Source organism: Monodelphis domestica, chromosome 7 (genome assembly GCF_027887165.1).
Source record: "Monodelphis domestica isolate mMonDom1 chromosome 7, mMonDom1.pri, whole genome shotgun sequence".
NCBI lineage: Eukaryota > Metazoa > Chordata > Mammalia > Didelphimorphia > Didelphidae > Monodelphis > Monodelphis domestica.
Window position 1 is genome coordinate 276,159,992 of NC_077233.1, and position 24,692 is coordinate 276,184,683.

Sequence of the window (24,692 nt, forward strand, 5' to 3'; positions counted from 1 at the left end):
GAAAAATATCTTCCTTCCTTTCATACCTGTATAACTGCAGAAAATGTTTGCGGTTTAGTAAAACACATTAATTTCTGTTGCCCCACATGGGAGAAAACCTCCACATTCAAGACGATTCCATATTCCAATCGTTTTTTAAGTGAAAAAAAAAAGGAACCAAAAATGGCATTTTTTGAAGTTAAATAACTAAATCTGTCTGGATCATATGTAAGATTAAAAAAAATACTAAAGCTCTTGATTAGCAGCAGCAAAAGCAAAAATAACAAAGTCTATAATGTGCCAAAGCTACAGTCACAAGAAGATTTGGTGGTTTTCTGGATCAGATAAGATCCAAGTCACCAGACCAGGTCTTAATCAATATTTGGACCAGATGATCAGTCAGCAAGTAGTTTTTAAGTGTTAGGTACTGTGCTAAGTTTTAGGGATACAAGAACAAAGTTAAAATAGTCTCTGTCTTCAAGAAAGCTTACATTCTAATAGAGGAGACAATAGGTCTGTCTTTATATGTGAAGCTTAAAAGAAAAGAGGATAGGAGGAGCTAGGTGGTTCATTGACTAGAGAGCCAGGTCAGGAGGCAGGAAATCCTGGGTTCAAATCTAGCCTCAGACCCTTGCTTTCTGGCTATGACTCTTGAGTAAGTTACTTAACTCCAATCAGTTTGAAGACAGAAGGAAAAGATTTAAAAGAGAGAGAGAGAGAGAGAGAGAGAGAGAGAGAGAGAGAGAGAGAGAGAGAGAGAGAGAGAGAGAGAAAGAGAGAGAGAGAGAGAGAGAGAAAGAGAGAGAGAGAGAGGGAATAAAGAGAAGGAGGTCAACCTCAATTTTTGTAGCATGTGATCAATAATAAAGAGTATCGATTATCAGGGCCAGGAAAGTCTTTTGCCTTTTATTGTATCTTCATTGGCTTAGCACGGTGCCTAACACTTCATTGGCTTTAATAAATAATTATTAACTGATTGATTAAAGAAGAGAGGGACTTAAAAAAAGAAGAGACAGGAGCAAAAGGACAGATATACTCTCTGGTACAGAGTGTTCTCTATATGTTTCTCATTCAAGGCTACCTTAGGTATTCAAGAATAGGAGTTTGAGCCAATGCTTCAGGCAATGTCTGTCATAGCTGTAGATGTGCTGAACAGAAGCCAATTTTAGCAAAGCCTAAGATGATATTATGCTATTCATTTGAATAGTTATGTTTTACCCTGCCAGTGATAACTTGTATTCTGAACTATTTTTTTACCTTCAAATATTGGAGTTTTTAAAAAAAAAGTTTATGGCTGCACATTCTAAGGAATACACATTGCAATTTCCTGCCAGATGCAGGGGACCAAGCCAGATTTCATAAACTTAATGTTTAAAAGAACTACTTTAAGCTTTCAAATAGCATCTTTAAATTATTAGGAAGCATCATCAAAAGGTATTTATTAACCATTGACATATGTGCTGGACACTGTAACAAAGTGGTTCAATGTGGAGTTACATTTTTAGATAGACAATACTATTATGATTATTCAGATTAAAATTATAAGTAGGTTCAAAAAATTCATGGAGGAAAGCAGGCCCAATATGGATTATAGTTTTTCTCATCTTAGAAGAGTCAGTCATTGGAAAGAGTTTGATATCAGATTTGGAATCAGGGGATCAAATCCTGACTCTTCACTGCTTTTGTGACATTACTTGAGACACTCTCTTAATATCAGTCATCCTCTCTAGATTTCAGTTCCTCCCTTTAGAAGAGGGATTTGAAAAAATGGAGATGGACCTATTTGCATAAAAATATATAAAGCTGTGGTTTTGTGGTAGCAAAATAATTAGAAAATGAGGGACTGTCCTTTGCTTGTGGAATGACTAAACAAATTGTGGAACATGATGATGATAGAATACTATTGTGCTATAAGGAATGATGAACTGAGTGATTTCAGAAAAAGCTGCAAAGACCTCCATGAACTGATGCAGAGTGAAATAAGCAGAACCAGGAGAACATCATACACAGTAACTGGAATATTGTGAATTGATCAAATGTAATAGACTAAAATCAATATAATAATCTAGGACAATTTTGAGGGATTTATGAAAAGAATGCTGTCTACATCTAGAGAAAGAATTGTTGGCATAGAATTGCAGAAGAAAATGATTTATCACTTGTTTATTTGGGTATATGATATGGGATTTTGGTCTCATAAAATTGCTCTCTTACAAAAAATGAATATTATGGATATAAGTATTGAATGATAATACATGTGTAACCCAGTGGAATTGCTTGTCAGCTCTGGAAGGGGGGAGGTAAGCTGGGAGGGAGATTACATAAGTCATCTAACCTTGGAAAATTTATGTGTATATTTGTTACTGGAATAAAAGAAAGAAAAAAATTTTAAGGAGGGGAGAAAAGGGGGCCAGGAAGCTGGGTGACTAAGTGGATCAAGAACCAGGCTTAGAGATAGTAGGTCCTAGGTTCAAATCTGACCTCATATACTTCCTAGCTGTGTGACCCTGGTTGAGTCACTTGACCCCCATTGCCTAGCCTTTATTCTTCTGCCTTGGAAGCAACATATAGTATTGATTCTAAGGCAGAAGGTAAGGGTTTTTTTTTTTAATTAAATTAAATTATTTTTTTTTCTAATTAAAGAGTGGGATTGGGTCTGGACCAAGGGTTCTTAACCTTTCTGATGTTATGGATATCTTTGGAAGTCTGTTGAAGACTTAATGTTTCTAAATGCATAAGATATATTGGATAAGGATGCAATCTTTTTTCTTATCATAGTTCATGGTCTTCCCGAAATCAAAACTCAAAGAGGATCTGTGGACTCCAGGACTTAATCTAGTTCTTAATCTAGTTCTAGTCTAGATAGTCTCTGAAGTCCTTTTCATCTCTAAATGATGAATGAGTAATAAAGCATTTAGTAAATGTTAGCCATGTATCGAGCATTTGCTTAGTGCTAGAGATATAAATATAAGTGAGCAAGACAATTCCTGTCTGTCCTCAAAGAGCTTCCATTCTAATGAGAGAAAATGTAACATACGAGTGGGGAAGATGGATAAAGCACCAAGATTTGGAAGTGGCATGGGAACAAAAGTTTGTTCCTTGGCAAACCAGAGCTTCTGATTGAGTCCAGGTTCAAGTGGAAGGAGGTAAGCAGAAAAGCCAAAGGACAGTCATGCCAGGCATGGAAGATAGCTAGTAAGATCCGTTTGGTGGGAAGGTAGGATTAGGAAATAACTATGTACCCTCTTCTCCGAAAAGTAAGTTGGAATCAGCTTTGAAGGGCATTCAGTGCTACACTGAGGACCCTGAACATTAGTCTAAAGGCAAAAGAGTGAGGATGGCCAAAAGACCAGCAGGAAGCCTCATCATCACAACTACTTGGCCAAAGAAAAGGAACAAACAACAAAGCAGGAAGCCAGAGGGGAAAAAAACAGTCAAGAGGGCTTGTGTAATCTTCTCCCTGCCCCACCCTGACCGTGGCACTGCTATAGCTTACCCTGCTACACACACATATACAGACACATAATAGAGGGACTTATGCACATTTGTACAGATATGCCTACCTGCACACATGCATACACATGTATGCAAACATAGATACATACTCCTTCATATATTAAATACCTGTTGAACTGAATCTCTAATGGAGAGAAGATGGGACATATGAAAGGAAATGGAACTCAGGCTGGGGCTCCATGGAAATGACAATGGACCAATTGCTATGACAGCTCATGACAAGCATGATGGCGCAGTGTATAGAGCCTTAAACCAGGAGTCACAAAAACCTAAGTACAAATAGAGCCTTGGACAAAGTAGCTGTGTGACTCTGGGTAAATCACTTAACCTCTGTTTGCCTCAGTTTCCTTATCTGAAAAATAGAGATAATGATAGCATCTACCTCTCAAGGTTGCTGGAAGGCTAAAATAATATGATATTTGTTAACTATCTAATACATAATAATGTACTTAATAAATGCTTGTTTCTATTTATGTAAACACAAGTATTTCATCAGAGCAAAATCAGAGACAGGCATTATAGACATGCTATCAAGTGGTCATCCCACTAGGAGAACAGCTAGAATTACAGACAACATCCTAAGAACAAACAAAAAGCATATCCAAAAGCAGCCGATGCCTCTTGCCTGGCATTTATGTTGGCCAGAAACTGGGATATGTGAAAAGGAAACAAAACCTCTACACGTTGAGGCACATTCCATATTCTGGATACAATTAATGATGCATCAATGAGAAGAAGGCAATAGAAAATCCCAAGGAAAAGAAGCCATGCTCCTGGTCTACATGGGGAACCTTTGGATAGTACAGCGATCCTAGCAAAGTCTTCCTCTACAGATGCTATGGCCAGTTTACAGAGAAGTGACCATTTATATCTAAGCACGCCCATCCCCAAATGTCCACGTGAGCGTTGTCAAGGAGCCAACGTGAAAACAACTATATATCCAAAAGGATACAGTAGCGATATCACTGGAGGAAAAGCACTAACATTAAGAGACATCAGGAAAGACTTCTTGTACAAGGTGGGATCTTAACTGGAATTTGAAGAAAGCCAGGGAGTCCAAGGCATGGAAATGGCGGAGGAGAGAATTCCAATATGAGGGACAGCTGGTTATCCACAATGAGAAGGATTCATTCTTTCTATAGTTTCTTATTTAACTGATTATTCTGGGTAACGAGGTCCAAGCTCAGTTGTTTCTGGGTTGTTGAGGGTTAGCTAATGTATCAGCTACCTCTACATTGTGGTGGTTTTTGCCAAAGTCTTATTGCCCCACCCTGGTGGGGCATATTTTAAGTATCAAGACAGGGCTGGTTTTCTAGGTGGTTTCCAGTTGCCTCGCATTTAGTAAGCACTTAAATACTTATTAACTATTGATGCCCTGAAAATCTGGAAAGGGAGGCATCTGCGCATAAATTACATCCTCTGCTGTCGGTATTTCTCTTTTCTGTGTTATGTCCCTCCTACCAAAAAGCTATCATGCCTGATTTATTAATTCTTTGATACTTTTGCTTTCAGCTAACTACTGTTGCTATTAACTGCTGAGACCTTCAGTCGGTTATATCCAAATTGTCTGTTTTAACACTTACCTTTAAAAAAAATTGTAGCACCTGGAACATAAGTGGCTATCTATTCAAATAACCTTGAAATTGTATTCAAATAACATTAAGAATTATTTTTCTTTCTTCATTTTATTTCTCCAAATAAAATTTTAAAAATTTATTAAAAGGTATATGGCAATACATAGAAACATCTTTAAATACAATAAAATAAATGTATGTAGATTACATTGTTAATGATTTTTCTAGTTAAAACGTATAAAATAATAACCATATTATTACTAATGCAATGGATAGGCTTCTTTTGACATCACTAAATCTCTCAAAAAATGGTTTCATTGATTATAATGTTACTCAGAATATGTTTTTAACCACTAATCAAGACTTGTATCTCTTTTGGTTATAGCAGAAAACTCTGTCTGGCACAAATAAGATGTTCTCAATGTCTGTAAAATTTGCATTGCTTTTCTTTTTTATAAACCATATATAGAACTGAGATAAATGGTGATTAAATGACTTTGCCAAGGTCACACTGGATTATGGCAAAGCCAAGATTTAGACCATGATCTTCTAAATACCAATTCTATGCCATCTCCACTATCCCATGGATTTTTTTTGTTCAGTGGTTTTTAACCATGTCTAACTCTTTGTGACTCCATTTGGGTTTGTGGCCAAAACACATGAGATTCTTGGGTCGAAGGGCTTGTTTTGAAACACAATCACAAGACATCTATTAACTCAGAGGGGTAGCTTGGAGTCAGTTCCAACCTGTCTTCTAAGGATCAATTGTTAAATTTTGTATACTCTGCAGAAATCAGTAAATATTACTTATCAGGGCCTGATTTATTGCTTCACCGATTGACTGGACTTAAGACTAGTCTAGATTTAAGAAAACTATAGAGAAAATGTTAATAATGCAGATTAAACTGAAAAAAAAATGCATGTCCTCCATGCATTTCTCCCTAGAAAACCAGGCGTTAAACATACCCCTATCTGACGGCTCTCATTTAGATAGAGTAAGGAAGCAATGAATGTAAGCAACAGGGCAAATGCATTGCGTATTTCCTTAGAAATATGGAGGCAGTTAGTTGCTGCTGTGGATCAAATATTCTTTATTTTGTTCAAATATCCTTTTAAAGTACTTTGACACGAGAAAGTCAACCTCTTTCCCAAATGCTATAGAAGTGTGTGGTGCTCTGTTCAATAACATCAAAAAAAATCATTTAATGAATTGTTTTTTGTAATTAATTGTTCTTGTACCAACATGAAAAATTGCGCGTAGATCTTCACTCACGTTTCTTCATACAAATGGCTCTCTATGAAGTGTGAATGCGATGTGTCCAAATTGCATGAGAAGCCATATTTTAAACTAGTGCTTATAGGGCTGTGCTTCTTTCTGACCTCAATCGACTTCCATCAGTGAAGAGTTCAATAAAATTCTCCTATACTATATAATCCAATTTTTAAATACCAATTTTATTGAATATTTCCCTGGGCGTGTCGTGGCCACCAATATATTTGCAAAATAACATTGACAGAGAGATACATTTGGCAGGGGAAATTGGGTGGCTTTTTTACATTTTAGAGCTAGATCATAAATTTAGAGGTAGGGCAGGAAGCTGGCAGTGCAGATAGAGTGGAAAGCCTAGATATGAGAGGATCTTGCTGAGTTCAAATCTGGTTCAGATATTTACTAGTTGTGTGAGTCACTTAACCCTGTTTGCCTCAGTTCCTTATCTATAAAATGAATTGGAGAAGGAAATGACAAACCACTCTAGTATCTTTACCAAGAAAGCCAATATGGGGTCATGAAGAGTTGGAAATGATTAAAAACAACTGAACAACAACCAAAAAAAAGAATTTAGAAGCCGAAGTGTCCTCAGAAATCCTGTAGTCTAACACCCTCATTTTGAAGAAACTGGCCTAGGGAAGTTATATGACTTACCCAAGGTCACACAATAATAAGTGGAAATATTTAAACCTGCATCTCCTGATCCCAAAGCCAGTGCCCATTCCAACATGCTGATATATTAAACAAACAATCAATTCAATGTGTAGGATTTAGAATGCCATGCTTGGTATACATTTTATTGGATAGAGTAGGGAAAAGGAAATGAAAAATACACATAACAGTGAAATGATGTAAAATATAAAGATGAGACATTTTTGACTCTTTCAAGAACAAACCAATTATTAACCAAAATAGTGATATGTTGAGAAAAGCTATTATCCTCCCCCTGTCAAAAAAAATCATTGCAAAGATGGGGTCAGTTGAGAGATAGGATGGTATAGTCAATAGAGTGAAGAACTTGGATTCAGTATGAACCTAGATTAAAATCCTGCTTTTATTACTTTCTAACTGTGTAACCTTGGGCAAGTTGCAACCTCTCTTAACCTGTCTTCTCATTGAAAAAAAAAAAACAGGGAATTTGATATCTACAGTATTTATCTCACATTACTGAGAGAATCAAATGAGATTTAAGTGAGATTTTCAAATAAGGGGAAATTTAACAAATATTCCCAAAAGGAACACTTTTTAACAGCAACAGTTAGTACAAATAACACAGATAAATATCAGGCAAAAGAAACTGAGTGGGAGAAGTCAAATAAGCAAGAGGAAAACTAGGAAAAAACATGTCACATAAACAGAGAGAAGAGAGTATGAAGGAGAAGAGAGATTGACAGTGCCCATGTATTCAGAGAAGTTAAGAAGGATGAGGATTGAGAAAAGACCATTAGATATGGCAATTAAGAGATCATTGGGGGGACTTCCAGTCAATATGGCAGCTTAGAGAAAGCTAAAGTTCAGATCTCCTGAAACCCTTCCTTACCGATCTCAAACCGAATGCTCCTAGGGCACCGAAACTCAAAACGATCAACAGCATAGACGCTGGGAGTCCTCCTCCTGGACCTGGACCAAAAGGTACGCCCGCCCCCAAAGCCAGAACCCGAGACCACTCGGACCTAAGGGGTAGGCAGAAGGAAGGTCCTAGGACCCATCCCCCCAACCCAGAGCACCGAGTCGGAGTCCGAGGCAGCAGAGGCAACCTCAGAGCCCCACAGCCTGCTATTCTGAAGGCCGCTTCCTAACCCAGTGGAGGGGGCACCCAGACAGCAAGGAAAAAGAGAGGGACGGGGGAGCTGGTAACCCCCTGAGAGGAGCCCTCAGAGCTCCGGGAAGCCACGGCCCCTCCCCCTCAGGGAGCAGGGTCTTCAGAAACAACAGTAACCCGCAGGGCTGACAAAAGGACCCCAGGGCCGGCTATTCTGAAGGCCACACCCTGAAAACAACCTGACCCAGTAGAGGGGGCACCCAGACAGCAGAGAAACGGAGAGAGGGGGGAGTTTGTAACCCCCTGGCTGCATCCTTCCAACTGAATCTCACGAAAAAAGTCCCTGCCTCAAGGCATACTAAATTCAACCCAGGGAAAGCTAATCTCATTAGGAGCCCTCAGAGCTCCAGGAAGCCGCGGCCCCTCCCCCCACAGAGTGCAAGCGCTGGCCAGCTAAGGCACAGGAACAAGGGCCAAGCTAGGCTTACAGTGTGGAAGTAAGGCAACGGAGAAGCATCAGGAGGGTGCCGAGGAGAGGAGGGCAGTAACAAGGACACACCAGCAACTCCTGGCTTCCCGGGAACACAGAACAACAACTGCATAGAACGGAAAATCTGCCTAGGGCTAAAACCTCTGAACACCAGACAGAGATAAGAAAAGCTAATTTCACACACACACACACACACACACACACACACACACAAACACACTCAGATGGAGATGGCAAACTCCACAGAAGCACAAAAGTCCCAAAATTCAAAAAAAAAACAAGAAGAAGGGGGAGACTTTGGACACATTTTATGGAGCAAAAATACAAGACACAGAGGAGATAGAAGAGGAAACACAAGCAAATGCTCAGAAACCTTCCAAAGGAAATGGAAACTCTCCACAAACCCATGAAGAATTTGAATCTGACATGATCAAAAAGATGGAAGCTTTCTGGGAAGAAAAGTGGGAAATAATGCAAAAGAAATTTACACATCTACAAAACCAGTTTGACCAAAGTGAAAAGGAAAACCAGGCTTTAAAGCAAGAACTAATAAAGCAAAGCCAAAAGACCAAGAAATTAGAAGAGAACATAAAATATCTCACTGACAAAAAAGACAGATTTGGAAAATAGAGGGAGAAGAGATAATTTAAGAATAATTGGACTTCCAGAAAAGCCAGGAATAAACAGCAAACTTGACATTGTAATACAAGAGATAATCAAAGAAAATTGCCCAGAGATTCTAGAACAAGGGGGCAATACAGCCACTGACAGAACTCACAGAACACCCTCTACACTAAACCCCCAAAAGACAACTCCCAGGAATGTAATTGCCAAATTCCAAAACTCCCAAATAAAAGAAAAAATCCTGCAAGAAGCCAGAAAAAGACAATTTAGATATAAAGGAATACCAATCAGGGTCACACAAGACCTTGCAAGTTCCACTCTGAATGATTGTAAGGCATGGAACATGATCTTCAGAAAGGCAAGAGAGCTGGGTCTTCAACCAAGAATCAGCTATCCAGCAAAACTTACTATATACTTCCAAGGGAAAGGCCATTCCAAGGCCATTCAACAAAATAGAAGATTTGCAACTTTTTGCAATGAAAAGACCAGAGCTCTGTGGAAAGTTCGATATCGAAAATCAAAGAGCATGGAATACCTGAAAAGGTAAATATGAAGGAAAGGGAAAAGGAGAAAAATGTTATTTTCTTCTTTTACTCAAACTCTCTTCTATAAGGACTACATTTATATCAATCTATGTATATTAACAGGTGGGGAAAATGTAATGTGTAAATAGGGGGAAAAGAAAGACCAAATAGAATAATCATTCTCACACAAAGATTCACATGGGAAGGGGAGGGGAAGAAAACTCCTATAAGCAGGAGAGGAAGAGAGTTTTTACTTAAACCTTACTCTCAGGGAAATCAACTCTGAGAGGGAAAAACATCCATATCCATTGGGATCTTACCTACCCAACAAGGGTAGGGAGAAGGGAAAACCAAGGGGGGGGAAGGGGAGAGGGAAAACAAAAAGGGAGGGAAAGAGAAGGAGGAGGGAGAGGAAACAAAAGGGGAGGGACTAAAAAGGGAAACATATCAAGGGAGGGGATAAGGGGGACTGATTCAAAGTAAATCACTGGACTAAAAGGTAGAGCCGAAGGAAAAAAGGTTAGAATTAGGGAAGGTTATCAAAATGCCAGGGAGTCCACAAATGACAGTCATAACCTTGAACGTGAATGGGATGAACTCACCCATAAAAAGTAGACGAATACCAGAATGGATTAGAATCCAAAACCCTACCATATGTTGTCTTCAAGAAACACACATGAGGCGGGTAGACACCCACAAGGTCAGAATTAAAGGATGGAGTAAGACCTTCTGGGCCTCAACTGACAGAAAGAAGGCAGGAGTGGTAATCATGATATCTGATAAAGCCAAAGCAAAAATAGACCTGATCAAAAGGTATAGGGAAGGTAATTATATTTTGTTAAAAGGGACTTTAGATAATGAGGAAATATCACTAATCAACATGTATGCACCAAATAAAATAGCACCCAAATTTCTAATGGAGAAACTAGGAGAATTGAAGGAAGAAATAGACAGTAAAACCATATTAGTGGGAGACTTGAACCAACCACTATCAAATTTAGATAAATCATACCAAAAAATAAATAAGAAAGAGGTGAAAGAAGTGAATGAAATCTTAGAAAAATTAGAATTAATAGACATATGGAGAAAAATAAATAGGGATAAAAAGGAATACACCTTCTTCTCAGCACTACATGGCACATTCACAAAAATTGACCATACATTAGGTCACAGAAACATAGCACACAAATGCAGAAAAGCAGAAATAATAAATGCAGCCTTCTCAGATCACAAGGCAATAAAAATAATGATCAGTAAAGGTACATGGAAAACCAAATCAAAAACTAATTGGAAATTAAACAATATGATACTCCAAAATCGTTTAGTTAAAGAAGAAATCATAGAAACAATTAATAATTTTATCAAGGAAAATGACAATGGCGAGACATCCTTTCAAAACTTTTGGGATGCAGCCAAAGCAGAAATCAGAGGTAAATTCATATCCCTGAGTGCATATATCAACAAACTAGGGAGAGCAGAGATCAATCAATTGGAAATGCAAATAAAAAAACTCGAAAGCGATCAAATTAAAAACCCCCAGCAGAAAACCAAACTAGAAATCCTAAAAATTAAGGGAGAAATTAATAAAATCGAAAGTGATAGAACTATTGATTTAATAAATAAGACAAGAAGCTGGTACTTTGAAAAAACAAACAAAATAGACAAAGTACTGGTCAATCTAATTAAAAAAAGGAAGGAAGAAAAGCAAATTAATAGCATCAAAGATGAAAAGGGGGACAGCACCTCCGATGAAGAGGAAATTAAGGCCATCATTAGAAATTACTTTGCCCAATTATATGGCAATAAATACACCAATCTAGGTGATATGGATGAATATATACAAAAATAAAAACTGCCTAGACTAACAGAAAAAGAAATAGAATTCTTAAATAATCCCATATCAGAAAATGAAATCCAACAAACTATCAAATAACTTCCTAAGAAAAAATCCCCAGGGCCTGATGGATTCACCAGTGAATTCTATCAAACATTCGTAGAACAGTTAATCCCAATACTATACAAACTATTTGACATAATAAGCAAAGAGGGAGTTCTACCAAACTCCTTTTATGACACAAACATGGTACTGATTCTAAAACCAAGCAGATCAAAAACAGAGAAAGAAAACTATAGACCAATCTCCCTAATGAATATAGATGCAAAAATCTTAAATAGCATACTAGCAAAAAGACACCAGCAAGTGATCAGAAGGATCATTCACCATGATCAAGTAGGATTTATACCAGGGATGCAGGGCTGGTTCAATATTAGGAAAACCATCCACATAATTGACCACATCAACAAGCGAACCAACAAGAACCACATGATTATCTCAATAGACGCAGAAAAAGCCTTTGATAAAATACAACACCCATTCCTATTAAAAACACTAGAAAGCATAGGAATAGAAGGGTCGTTCCTAAAAATAATAAACAGTATATATCTAAAACCAACAGCTAATATCATCTGCAATGGGGATAAACTAGATGCATTCCCAATAAGATCAGGAGTGAAACAAGGATGCCCATTATCACCTCTACACTAGCAGTAGCAATTAGAGAAGAAAAAGAAATTGAAGGCATCAAAATAGGCAAGGAGGAGACCAAGTTATCACTCATTGCAGATGACATGATGGTCTACTTAAAGAATACTAGAGATTCAACCAAAAAGCTAATTGAAATAATCAACAACTTTAGCAAAGTTGCAGGATACAAAATAAACCCACACAAATCATCAGCTTTTCTATATATTTCCAACAGGGCTCAGCAGCAAAAACTAGAAAGAGAAATCCCATTCAAAATCACCTTAGACAAAATAAAATACCTAGGAATCTATCTCCCGAGACAAACACAGGAACTATATGAACACAACTACAAAACACTCTCCACACAACTAAAACTAGACTTGAACAATTGGGAAAACATTAACTGCTCATGGATAGGACGAGCCAATATAATAAAAATGACCATCCTACCCAAACTTATTTATCTATTTAGTGCCATACCCATTGAACTCCCAAAATATTTCTTTACTGATTTAGAAAAAAACATAACAAAATTCATTTGGAAGAACAAAAGATCAAGGATATCCAGGGAAATAATGAAAAAAAACACATATGAAGAGGGCCTTGCAGTCCCAGACCTTAAACTATATTACAAAGCAGCAGTCATCAAAACAATTTGGTACTGGCTAAAAAACAGAAAGAAAGATCAGTGGAATAGACTGGGGGAAAGAGACCTCAGCAAGACAGTATACGATAAACCCAAAGATCCCAGCTTTTGGGACAAAAATCCACTATTCGATAAAAACTGCTGGGAAAATTGGAAGACAGTATGGGAGTGATTAGGAATAGATCAACACCTCACACCCTACACCAAGATAAATTCAAAATGGGTGAACGACTTAAACATAAAGAAGGAAACCATAAGTAAATTGGGTAAACACAGAATAGTATACATGTCAGACCTTTGGGAGGGGAAAGGCTTTAAAACCAAGCAAGACAGAAAAAAATCACAAAATGTAAAATAAATAATTTTGACTACATCAAATTAAAAAGCTTTTGTATAAACAAAACCAATATAACTAAAATCAGAAGGGAAACAACAAATTGGGAAAAAATCTTCATAGAAACCTCTGACAAAGGTTTAATTACTCAAATTTATAAAGAGCTAAATCAATTGAACAAAAAAACAAGCCATTCTCCAATTGATAAATGGACAAGGGACATGGATAGGCAGTTCTCAGATAAAGAAATCAAAATTATTAATAAGCACATGAAGAAGTGTTCTAAATCTCTTATAATCAGAGAGATGCAAATCAAAACAACTCTGAGGTATCACCTCACACCAAGCAGACTAGCTAGCATGATAGCAAAGGAAAGTAATGAATGCTGGAGGGGATGTGGCAAAGTAGGGACATTAATTCATTGCTGGTGGAGTTGTGAATTGACCCAACCATTCTGGAGGACAATTTGGAACTATGCCCAAAGGGCGATAAAAGACTGTCTGCCCTTTGATCCAGCCATAGCACTGCTGGGTTTGTACCCCAAAGAGACAATGGACAAAAAGACTTGTACAAAAATATTCATATCTGCGCTCTTTGTGGTGGCCAAAAACTGGAAAGCGAGGGGATGCCCATCAATTGGGGAATGGCTGAGCAAATTGTGGTATATGTTGGTGATGGAATACTATTGTGCTAAAAGGAATAATAAAGTGGAGGAATTCCATGGAGAATGGAACAACCTCCAGGAAGTGATGCAGAGCAAGAGGAGCAGAACCAGGAGAACATTGTACACAGAGACTAATACACTGTGGTATAATCGAATGTAATGGACTTCTCCATTGGTGGTGGTGTAATGTCCCTGAACAACTTGCAGGGACCCAGGAGAAAAAAAAACACTATGCATAAGCAAAGGATAAACTATGGGAGTGAAATCACCGAGGAAAAACAACTGCCTGACTACAGCGGTTGAGGGGACATGACAGAGGAGAGACTCTAAACGAAACTCTAATGCAAATATTAACAGCATAGAAATGGATTTGAATCAAGAACACATGTGACACCCAGTGCAATCACGTGTCGGCTATGGGGGGTGGGAGGGAGGAAAAGAAAATGATCTATGTCTTTAATGAATAATGCTTGGAAATGATCAAATAAAATATTATTTTAAAAAAAAGAGATCATTGGTAACTTTAGAAAGAGTAGTTTGTGTTGAATGATGAGCTCAGAAGATAGTCTGAAAATAGATGAGGAGAGGGAGAGAGAAGAAGATGGAAGCATCTATTATAGAGAGCTTTCTTAAGCCATAAAAAGAAAATAGCAGGGATGCATCAATCAAGTGAGGGGGGTTTGAAAATGGAAATGATATAGACATATTTGTAGGCAGTAGGGAAGCAGCCAATAAACAGGGAGACATTGAAGATTAGTGTGACAGTAGGGATGATAGAGGGAGTAATCTACTGTGGAAGATGGGAATGGGATCAATTATGACATAATTGTTTCTTATTCCAGATAATGAATGATATATTTATTAGGCAGGCTTGAGAAATAATATCAAGATGGTCCAAGAGATAATGTAGAAGTGTCAGCTGGGTGGCTCAGTGAAATGAGAGCCAGGCACAATTGTGATTCCCAGATGGAAGGTGAGAGAGAGAGAGAGAGAGAGAGAGAGAGAGAGAGAGAGAGAGAGAGAGAGAGAGAGAGAGAGAGAGAGAGAGAGAGAGAGAGAGATAATGTAGAAATTGATAAATCAGAGGATACAAGAGTAGATATGTTGTGGCATTCTGTTAAGTTGCTGCTCAGCCTATGGGGGATATTTTGGTAATTTTACTCCCCACAGTTTACTTCTAGTAAGTGACATTCCTGACTCTATATTGGAAACAATGAAATATGAGCTGCTGGTGAAATCTTCTACTATTCTATTGCTAACCTTAATCTTAATTTAACCTCTGTATTAATTGTGTTCCACTCAGGCACAGTTGGAGCCCTATAGTCTTTCTGTCACAATCCTGACACCAGTGCCTCACTTTTTTATGAGTTTTTTGGTTAATATGTCAAATTAAGTCAACAAATGTTTATTAAGACCACTATGTGCCAGGCAGTGTGCCTGTCCTTTTGCATTTTTTTAGGCTACAGGACAAAAAATGTAGAATTATGTTCTCTGCAGTCATTTCATCCCTAGATTCATTCATTCACTATACATAAGGCTAATCAGTGAAGAATGACCTCGTTCCTCTCTCTGAACAGAACTGAGCAATGAAATCCAGCTTACTCTAACTGCCCCAGCAATGTGTATCTCACATTTTATGAAGTCCTGGCAGAATACGCCATCCCGATATGTCCTCACAAAACCCAACACATGCAGTTATTAGTCCTCAGAGGTCCCCTAAATCTGAAGCCAATAATGACTCAATGGTCAGTTTCATGGTCCTAAATCCCAAACCCATGGAAAAAGCAAACGTTATCAACTCTGACATCCTTCTTTGTAATCAAATCTTGAAGAGAATTAGATTTCTTTCATGCACACACACACACACACACACACACACACACTCACATTCACTCTCTCATCTCACACAAAACAATACTGTCTGCTTTGTGAAATTATCCAGTCCTCATCAGGGAGGGAGGGTTAAGAAGGGAGGAAAAGAGACCATTGTCTAAGAAGCTGGATGTTGCAATTAAACCAATAGCTAGGATGTCATTATGGATCATGTGATCTGATTAAAGCAAAGCTTCCAGAGTTAAAGGTAACCCCCAATGGGAAGCCTATTTGTTGGGCTGCTCATTTGTTCTTACCATGAAACAGTAAAATGTGACCCAAGGCCAAATGAAGCTGTTAAATGCACGGACCATTCTCTCTATGAAATCCTCACTGAGTCCTCCCTGGTGATATGTTGTTATTTGTGTTCCAATTCATGTCAGACACAAAATGAAAATTGCTTCAATAGATATCATTCATAGGATATTTGAGGAAGGATCAGATTATTCCTTCAATGCATACAGAATCAATTTTCTTGATGCCAGAACATGATGCCAAGTATCTGCAAGCTTTAAGCCTACTAGTGGTCTTTTCCTGACACACCTACCATCACCCAGAAAAAGTTCCCCAAACATATTCTCAGGCCACCTTAAAAAACCTTTTGATATAATCCAACTTTGTTTCAGAGTCATCTCACCCACTATCTTCTTAGGATTTGCATTCTATATTTAATGCACAATGTTTTTTCCAAACTCCTTTTGTCCAATACCTAATTCTCCAACACCCCAAAACAGATGTCATTACTTATATGAAAAGATCCAGGCCTGAAGTCAAGAGAACTTAGGTTCAAATCTAACCTCAGAGACTTTCTATCTATGGGACCCTAGGTAAATAAGTCACTAAACCCTAATTGCCTAGCCCTTGCCCTTCTATTTTAGAGTTGTTACTAAGATAAATAGGAAGGGTTTTCAGGGGGGTGAGAGGGGAAATGCACTTGTAAGTACTTGGTGGTTAACATTTCTTTTGTGAGTAAGAAATAAATATATACCTAATTATAAATATATGAAAATAAATATTTGTACATAATTCATATTATACTTTAGATATCTTTTTTGTTCCCTGCTTTGAGAAGACCTGGATACAAGTCAGAACTCAAGCCTTAAACAATTCGTACCCAGTACATGAATTGATACCTAATGAGCCAAAGAACGTAAGGAGGAAAGAGGAGAACTAGCCACATTCTCATCAGAAGACAAATGTGAATTTTAGATTTACTCCACCCTGCTTAGTCTAACAAAGAGGAATGTCTACACCCCTACTTAAGGATTAAGTATTGAGAAGGATGGCCTATGACAGACATGTGCTAGCAAATGACAAATCAGAAACAATGGACAGACTCCCTGGGCTGTCTTAAGAGAAGCTTAAGCTACCATTGGTACATGTGAGACATAGGAAGTGATGTAAAAAATGGTCTATATATTTCACATCACTTCCTCTCTCTGGTTACTTTTGTGGAGAGGTGGCTCTGGTTCTCATTGGGTGGCGGAGGCATCTTGGCATGGTTGCAGCTATTGTATGGGTTTGGCAGTGAGTGTCTTTGGGAGTCCTGGGAGAAGCTCAATAGCATGGTTCAGGTGAGGCATCTTCCCTGAGCTCTTTCAGAGTTTAGGCTGATTTCCTTTTCCTTTACCTTTCCCAAAACACTATCCTCTTAGGAAGCCAAGCTAGTTTTAGTCTTCTGAGGAGGCCTCCTGCCTGAGTTCTCTGAACCTCCCTTGCCTTACGCTAAGCCTAATATATATAACCCTTATAACCCTTTCTCTCTCTTCTTCTTCTTAATTTCTTCCCTCTATATTAGTTAAACCACCATAAATTTCCTAAACTGACTGGAGTATTTTTATTGGGATTGCATTTAATCCCTGATGACCAACTAAACTTATATTTCAGTCAAAAACCCCTAAATTTATCCCTTACAGTCTGGCTAATCCACAAAGGATGTGACCAGTACCCTCAAATTTCTGTGAAACCTCTTTTCTTTCTCTCTTTATTACTTCCTCAAATCAGTCTTTTAAGCAGTTAACTCAGCAGTTCAAAACACAGCTGCAAGATCAGGTGAGTATAAAACATTTTTTTCTCTTTTCTCCTTAATTTGAATTGAACATAGCCATTTTATTTTAAACCTAAAGCGGCAGGACCTTAAGGGGCCTTAGTTGGGGTAGTTGTTTAGGAATCTTCCTTCCCTTAGGGAACAAACAACCCAATTAGTCAACCCTCATTGACAATACTGCCTAGATTATTCTTAACTAGTGGGGGGAAAAAACCTGGAGGAAGTTTTGGCCTTATCCTGCTCCCCACATGTCTCTAGTCATAAAATTAAGTGAGAACTAAAAAAGCTTGGTGAGGCCGACTAGAAAAAGCCTTTGAGGTTTTGCTCAAAGAGAAATTATTTTACCCTGAAAGGGAAATAGAGGAGGCTTGTGACCCCTCTCACATCAAACAAAAACTCAGTCAGCTTCAGGCTATTTTCTGTCTCCTTTTGGCCTAGAGGACTTAATTGGATTAAAAGGCTCTTTAAAAAGGCCACTACACCCAAATATTTTGTTTTCACTCCCTGACTTTAACCCCTAGCTAGTAGAAACATCTACTGACTAAAACCAAAATTGTAAATAATTTTATATATATATACATATATATATGAATACTACATTCTATGAAATTTGTATGATGTTTGATAAATTAGGGACATTAAAGATTCCAGAATACCTCCCATTTCTTATGCTCTTAGGTAATTTCATTTTTATACTCCTAAATACTGTGACAAGAAATGCTACCTTGAAAAAAAATTGAAGCTGAAATTCAGAAAAACATGCAAAACCAATTGGATAATTTTAAATGCTTCTTAAAGGATCAATTGGCGAATACTGACCCCACCAAAAACATATCTGACACTTACAAACCTGCTTCTGAGCCTCTAAATGAGGAAATTCCTTCCCCAAAAATGGAGATGGGAAACACCTCTCCTATAGCTCAGCTGCCGGACTGCTTCTCTCATGGTCTGCAAATCTTGACTGAACTTACTTCCCAAGACACTTCTCCTGAAACCCCAACTTCTGAAATCCCAGTTTCTCCTGTTCCTTCTCCTTACCAAAAACCAATTCCAGCCCCAAGGAAATCTTGTCCTTCTAAAGAAACTCTTTCTAATCAAATTGACTCACAGGTACCAAATTCAACTAGAGGCATTTTTCCTCTAAGAGAAGTACCTGAAATAGGATGCAATGGGAATGTGGTGACTCTAAGGCACAATGTACCATTTACTCCACAAGAAATAAATTAATTCACACAAAATGATTTTACATAAGGACAAGATCCCTTTTTGGTAACGAAAAAGATGACAGACATGTTTTTTTCAGTATAATTCGTCTTACAAAGATATTGAAAACTTGCTCCAGGCTTTTTTAACCAAACATGAGAAAAATAAAATAATTTCTCATGTCAATAAAGCCCAGGGGCACAATACAGCTCACTGACCATCTCAAGATCCTGAATGGGACTATAACAACGCTGAGGATTATTTATGATACCATTGTAGGCAGGCCATCTTAACTGCCATGAGAGAGTGTGCTGACAGTACAGATGAGTGGACAGAATTTGAAAGAATTAAGCAAAATGAGGAAGAGACACCCTCCATATTCATGGACAGAATAATTCAGTTTGGGGGGTTTATACCTAGATTTTGACCTTTCTAAAGAAAATTGCATAAGACAAATTAGAAGGCACTTTGTCAATAACTCTTGCAAAGTGATCAGGGATTATTTTAGAACTCATTGCCCAAGGTGGCCACAAATGGATCTTGAAGAATTATGAAAAACCACTCTATATGTTTCAAAGGGAAACAAAGAAAAGGAGGAATAGACTAATGATCTCATGGAGAAAATTGAGATTGACATATTTAACAGATAAGATTGCTAAACTGGAAGAAGGGCATGATACTCAACCAATGGCACTTGCCCCTCTCCAAGAATCTAACTATCAATCCATTACTTGCCAATTCTGTGAAATAATATGCAGTTTAATACCAACTACAGAAATAATAATTATAGAAATAACTAAAATAATGATAGTGGAAAACACAACTTTAGGAATGATAACTATAGGAATAGATATTGGGAAAATGATAATGCAAACCAAATGACTCCACAATAATATAAGTGGTGCTCATCCAAAAAATACTCGGGGTGCTAATGCCCCTCAGGGGTGTGCCCAAGGATCTTCTCAAATACTATGAAGGTATCTGAGGTATGGGGGGGGGGGGGGGGGCTGGGAAATGGGAATCAGAGGATACAACCTTTGATTTTCTGGACCCTGATGCCCTACTACCTGTTGTCCCTATCCTCTACCCCCCCATACTGATGAGCTCTGTGTTACCTTAAAGGTGGGTAACACCTATTATGATTGTCTTTTGAACACTGGAGCTTCCAAGTCTGTATTAAAGAGTACTCCTGATTTACATTGCTATTCCATTGGCTCAGAGAGAGTAATGGGAGGGTCAGGGATACCCCAAAGAGTTAAAAAGCTTTCCCCTAGGATGGTGTCTGTAGGACCCCTAGAAGTACAATATTCTTTCCTCTTGATGCCTGGCACACCTTTAAATTTGCTGGGGAGGGACCTTCTATGCAAACTCAGAGCCACAATAACTTGCTCCCCAGATGGTTCTTTATCATTGGAAGTACCTGAGGAATCTTTAAAATTACTCCCTATACTTCTCTCAAAGAGCCAGGAGGAGAAAGAGCATCTCACCTGTGTAATACCTGCAGATATACCGGAGTCTCTTTGGTCACATCTTTTTCCAATGTAGGCTTACTTAAGTTGGCTGTTCCTGTGGAAATAAAAACGAAATCTGGCCCACCTCCTTCCATTCCCTAGTATCCCCTCTCAAAAGAGGCAATGGAGGGTATTACCCCAGTAATAAACACATTAATTGACCAGAGAATAATAAGTCCTTGTAAATCTGAATGATTCACCCATCTTGCCCATTAAAAAAACAAAAATAGGGCCCGATGTCAAGCACCTCTATAGATTCGTACAGGATTTGAGAGTTGTGAACAATCACATTATAAAGAGACACTCTGTAGTTTCCAACATACATATGATAATTTCTTCTATTTTTAGCACAGCTACATACTTTACAGTAGTGGACTTGTGCTCAGCCTTCTTTTCCATATGCATTCATGAGGATTCCAGGCATATCTTTGCTTTCACTTGGAAGATCTCCCAGATATATGGAGTCATCTGCCCCAGGGTTACGTGGAAAGCCTGAGTTTATTTGCACATATTTTGAACCAAGACACAGATAATATATCATTTAAAAAACATTAAATTTATCAAATATGTAGATGATCTACTCTTGGCTTCAACAGACACAGAAGCATGTCAGGAAGATAGTAAACACCTTCTTTTGGAACTACACAAAAGAGGGCATAAGATCTCAAAGAAAAAAGTTTAGTGGTGTCTCCCCAAAGTAGAATATTTGGGGTTCATCCTGATTGTGGGTGCCCATTCTATTTCTCCCAAACGAATTGAAAATATTCAAAACTTAAGCACTCCTACCACTAAGAAACAGTTGAGAGCAATTTTAGGAGCAACAAGGTTTTGTAGACAATGAATTCCTTGCTATGGGGAAATTACTAAACCCCTTATAGCACTAACAAGGGATTTGGTCCCTGAAACACTTAAATTAGAGCCAGAACACCTGTCAGCTCTATCAGACTTAAAACAGGCTATCCTGTCTGCCCCATTCTAGGTATCCCTGATTACAAACAAGCCATTTACTTTATGTACATGAGCAGAGAGTGGTAGCTTTAGGTGTTTTAACTCAGACTTTGGGACCTTTTCAGCATCCAATTGCTTATTGTTCAGCCTAAATGGACCCAGTATGATCAGGAACACCATCATGTCTTAGAGGCGTAGCTGCTATAGCCTTACTAGTGACAAAAACTGTTGATCTAGTATTGGGATGCCCATTAACAATTATGTGCCCACATGAGGTAGAAGCATTGTTGCTAAGGCATAGAACACAGGCATTCTCTGATCAGCAAATTACACGGTATGAAATAACCTTGTTAAACAATGAAAATATTACTCTGAAACTCTGTACAACCCTTAACCCTGCCACCTTGTTTCCAGATTTACCAACTTCAGGAGAACCATTACACAGTGTCCATGGCAGAAAAGCCTCGAGATAATTTCTTGGACACTTCCCTTAGACAATCCAGATCTGGTCTTATTTATTGATGGTCCTTCTTTTATGAGGGATGGCATACGCTACACTAGAGTTGCTGTAGTCACAGAATTTGCCCCTGAGTGGTCAGCTTCACTGCCTTCTACTATTAATGCTCAAGGTGCAGAACTCATAGCCCTGAAACACGCCTGTATAATTTCCAAAGATAAAAAGGCAACAATTTATACAGATGCTAGATATGCTTTTGGCATTTGTCACTCAGTCGGAATACTATGGCTCCAGAGAGGATTTTTAACCTCAGCTGGAACATCTATAGTTAATACATAAATTATTAATGAAGTTCTTTCTGCTCTCCAGCTACCCAAAGCCCTAGATGTAATCCATTGCACTGCCCATACATGTGGTACTGACCCTGTCTCTAGGGGAAATGACTGAGCAGATACCACTACAAAGCTAGCAGCCATAGAAGGGCCTGAATTAATTTTGACATTAACTACCACTGATGACTTAAATTTATCACTTTCCTATAATGAGAAGAAAGTGGGAAAATGGAAGCAAAAATTTAAAGCAAAACAGATTAATGGAGTATGGGTGTCATCTGAAGGAAAACCCCTGCTCCCTAGAAGTTTCTATCACCAAATTTGCCAATCTATTCATAAAAATGGTCACTTTGGTATCCAAGGCATCATGGACTCTGTTAAAAGAGTATGGATATCCCCTGGTATAACTAGTATAGCCTCTAAAGTGTGTAGAGCCTGCTCTACCTGCCAAGCATATAACCAACTCACCTTTTGTGACAAAGATTTTTGTGGGTGTCCTCTAGCTTACACATCTTTTGAACACCAACAGATAGATTTCATAACAATGCCAAAGTCTGGACATTATAAATTTTGTCTAGTCATAGTAGATCAACTGACCATATGGCTGGAAGCATTTCCTATAGCCAAAGCCATAGTGGCTTTTGTTGCTAAAGTGCTTTTAAAAGAGATTATTCCTCGCTTTAGCCTGCCAGCATGTATTAATTCAGATAGAGGAAGTCATTTTACTGATTCTGTCCTAAATCAGATATATTCTTGCTTGGGGATAACTCCAAAATTTCATGTACCATATCATCCCCAGATCTCAGGCCAAGTTGAAAGGATGAACAGAGAACTTAAAACTATGATTGGCGAATTATGCACTGACACCCATTTAAAATGGCCTGAAATTCTCTCTCTGGCCCTATTTTATCTTAGAAGCAGGCCCAGAGGAGACCTTCACATCTGACCATTTGAGATATTTTTTGGACATCCACCTATACAGGCTAAGCCTTTCTCCCCTCAATATACATCACTATTAGGGGAAGATACTAGTATTGCTTCTTACATATAGGAATTACAGCACAAACTGCATGAACTCCATGAATCCGGAGCTACAGTACAAGCTGGACCACTAGACTTTTCACTTCATGACCTGAACCCAGGAGACAAGGTGTATATAAAGAACTTTCAGCATACTGGAGCAACTCAGCCTCCCTGGGATGGACCATTCCAAATATTGTTAAATACTCCAACAACTATAAAGATTGGAGAGAAGGACTCTTGGATTCATTGCTCACATGGAAAGAGATCATCTTCTATTGAGACTGACTGACTGTATCCTATCACATGCATTGGAGATAATAATCCATAGACAAGTGGATGCTGTTTTTTTGGGAACACATTGAATTCCTGAATTTTTTCCCTTATTTTTATTATTACTTTTCTTTTCATTTTCATTAGAATATTTGATTTTTTCTTTTTTTTCAATTAATGTAATTAAGATACATACAATTATTTTTATTCTTCAGTAATATAAGTTTAAAATATATATCTATGTATACTTGCTATAATATTACTGCATACCCAAAAGCTTTAAACTGTAGGAACCGGCCATTTATTGATGTGTTATGGGACTGTGATTAATGTTTGTGTCTGATTCGAGGAAATGGAATCAAAAAGGAGCTCAGACTTCATCTATACAGTGCCATAGAAGCACAGACTTAATGTGAATAGTGCCAAAAAGAGCACACAGGTAAAAAAAAAGTAGTGTGAGATTTGAGGTTGCAACACTTGACATATGTTAAGTCGTAGGACTTCCTTGTATCCATATTTTTTGTGAAATACTCACAGACTAGTACCAAAGTTTAGCTATCATCTTGGCTCTCCATATCCCTGAGAATGACAAAAAAAATCAAACCAGAGACTGACACTTCCCTATCAAGATAAAAATTTAGTACTTTTTCTTTCTTATAGTATGGCAACTTCCTGTAGTCTTGGCTGCAAATGGGTAAGTGAAATATTACTGCATTCTGTCCTACAGACTTGTGGGATAAAAATTACTTTAAATTGGACTCAATACAAAGGCCTGTTAGAAATTTATTGGACCCTAATACAAGGGCCTATTATGAATTTATTCTTGTTTACTCAAAATATATATACATAGATTTTGATATTTTGATTCTGATTTTGTATTTTTTCTTTCTCCCAAAAGTTTAACTTTCTTCCATTTTTTTCTTTATGTTTATTTTTTTCTCTTCTTTTGATAATTGACTCATACACCCCTATAACTAAACATTGCATCCTGAGCTGAACTGGGTGTTTCTTAACTTAGGATTGAACCCAATCTGGATCAAATACATGAATACAGAGGAAGGGGTAGACAGGACTCCAGACCTTTGGGTCTAGCAGTGATTCTAGATATTACAGGTGAAATAA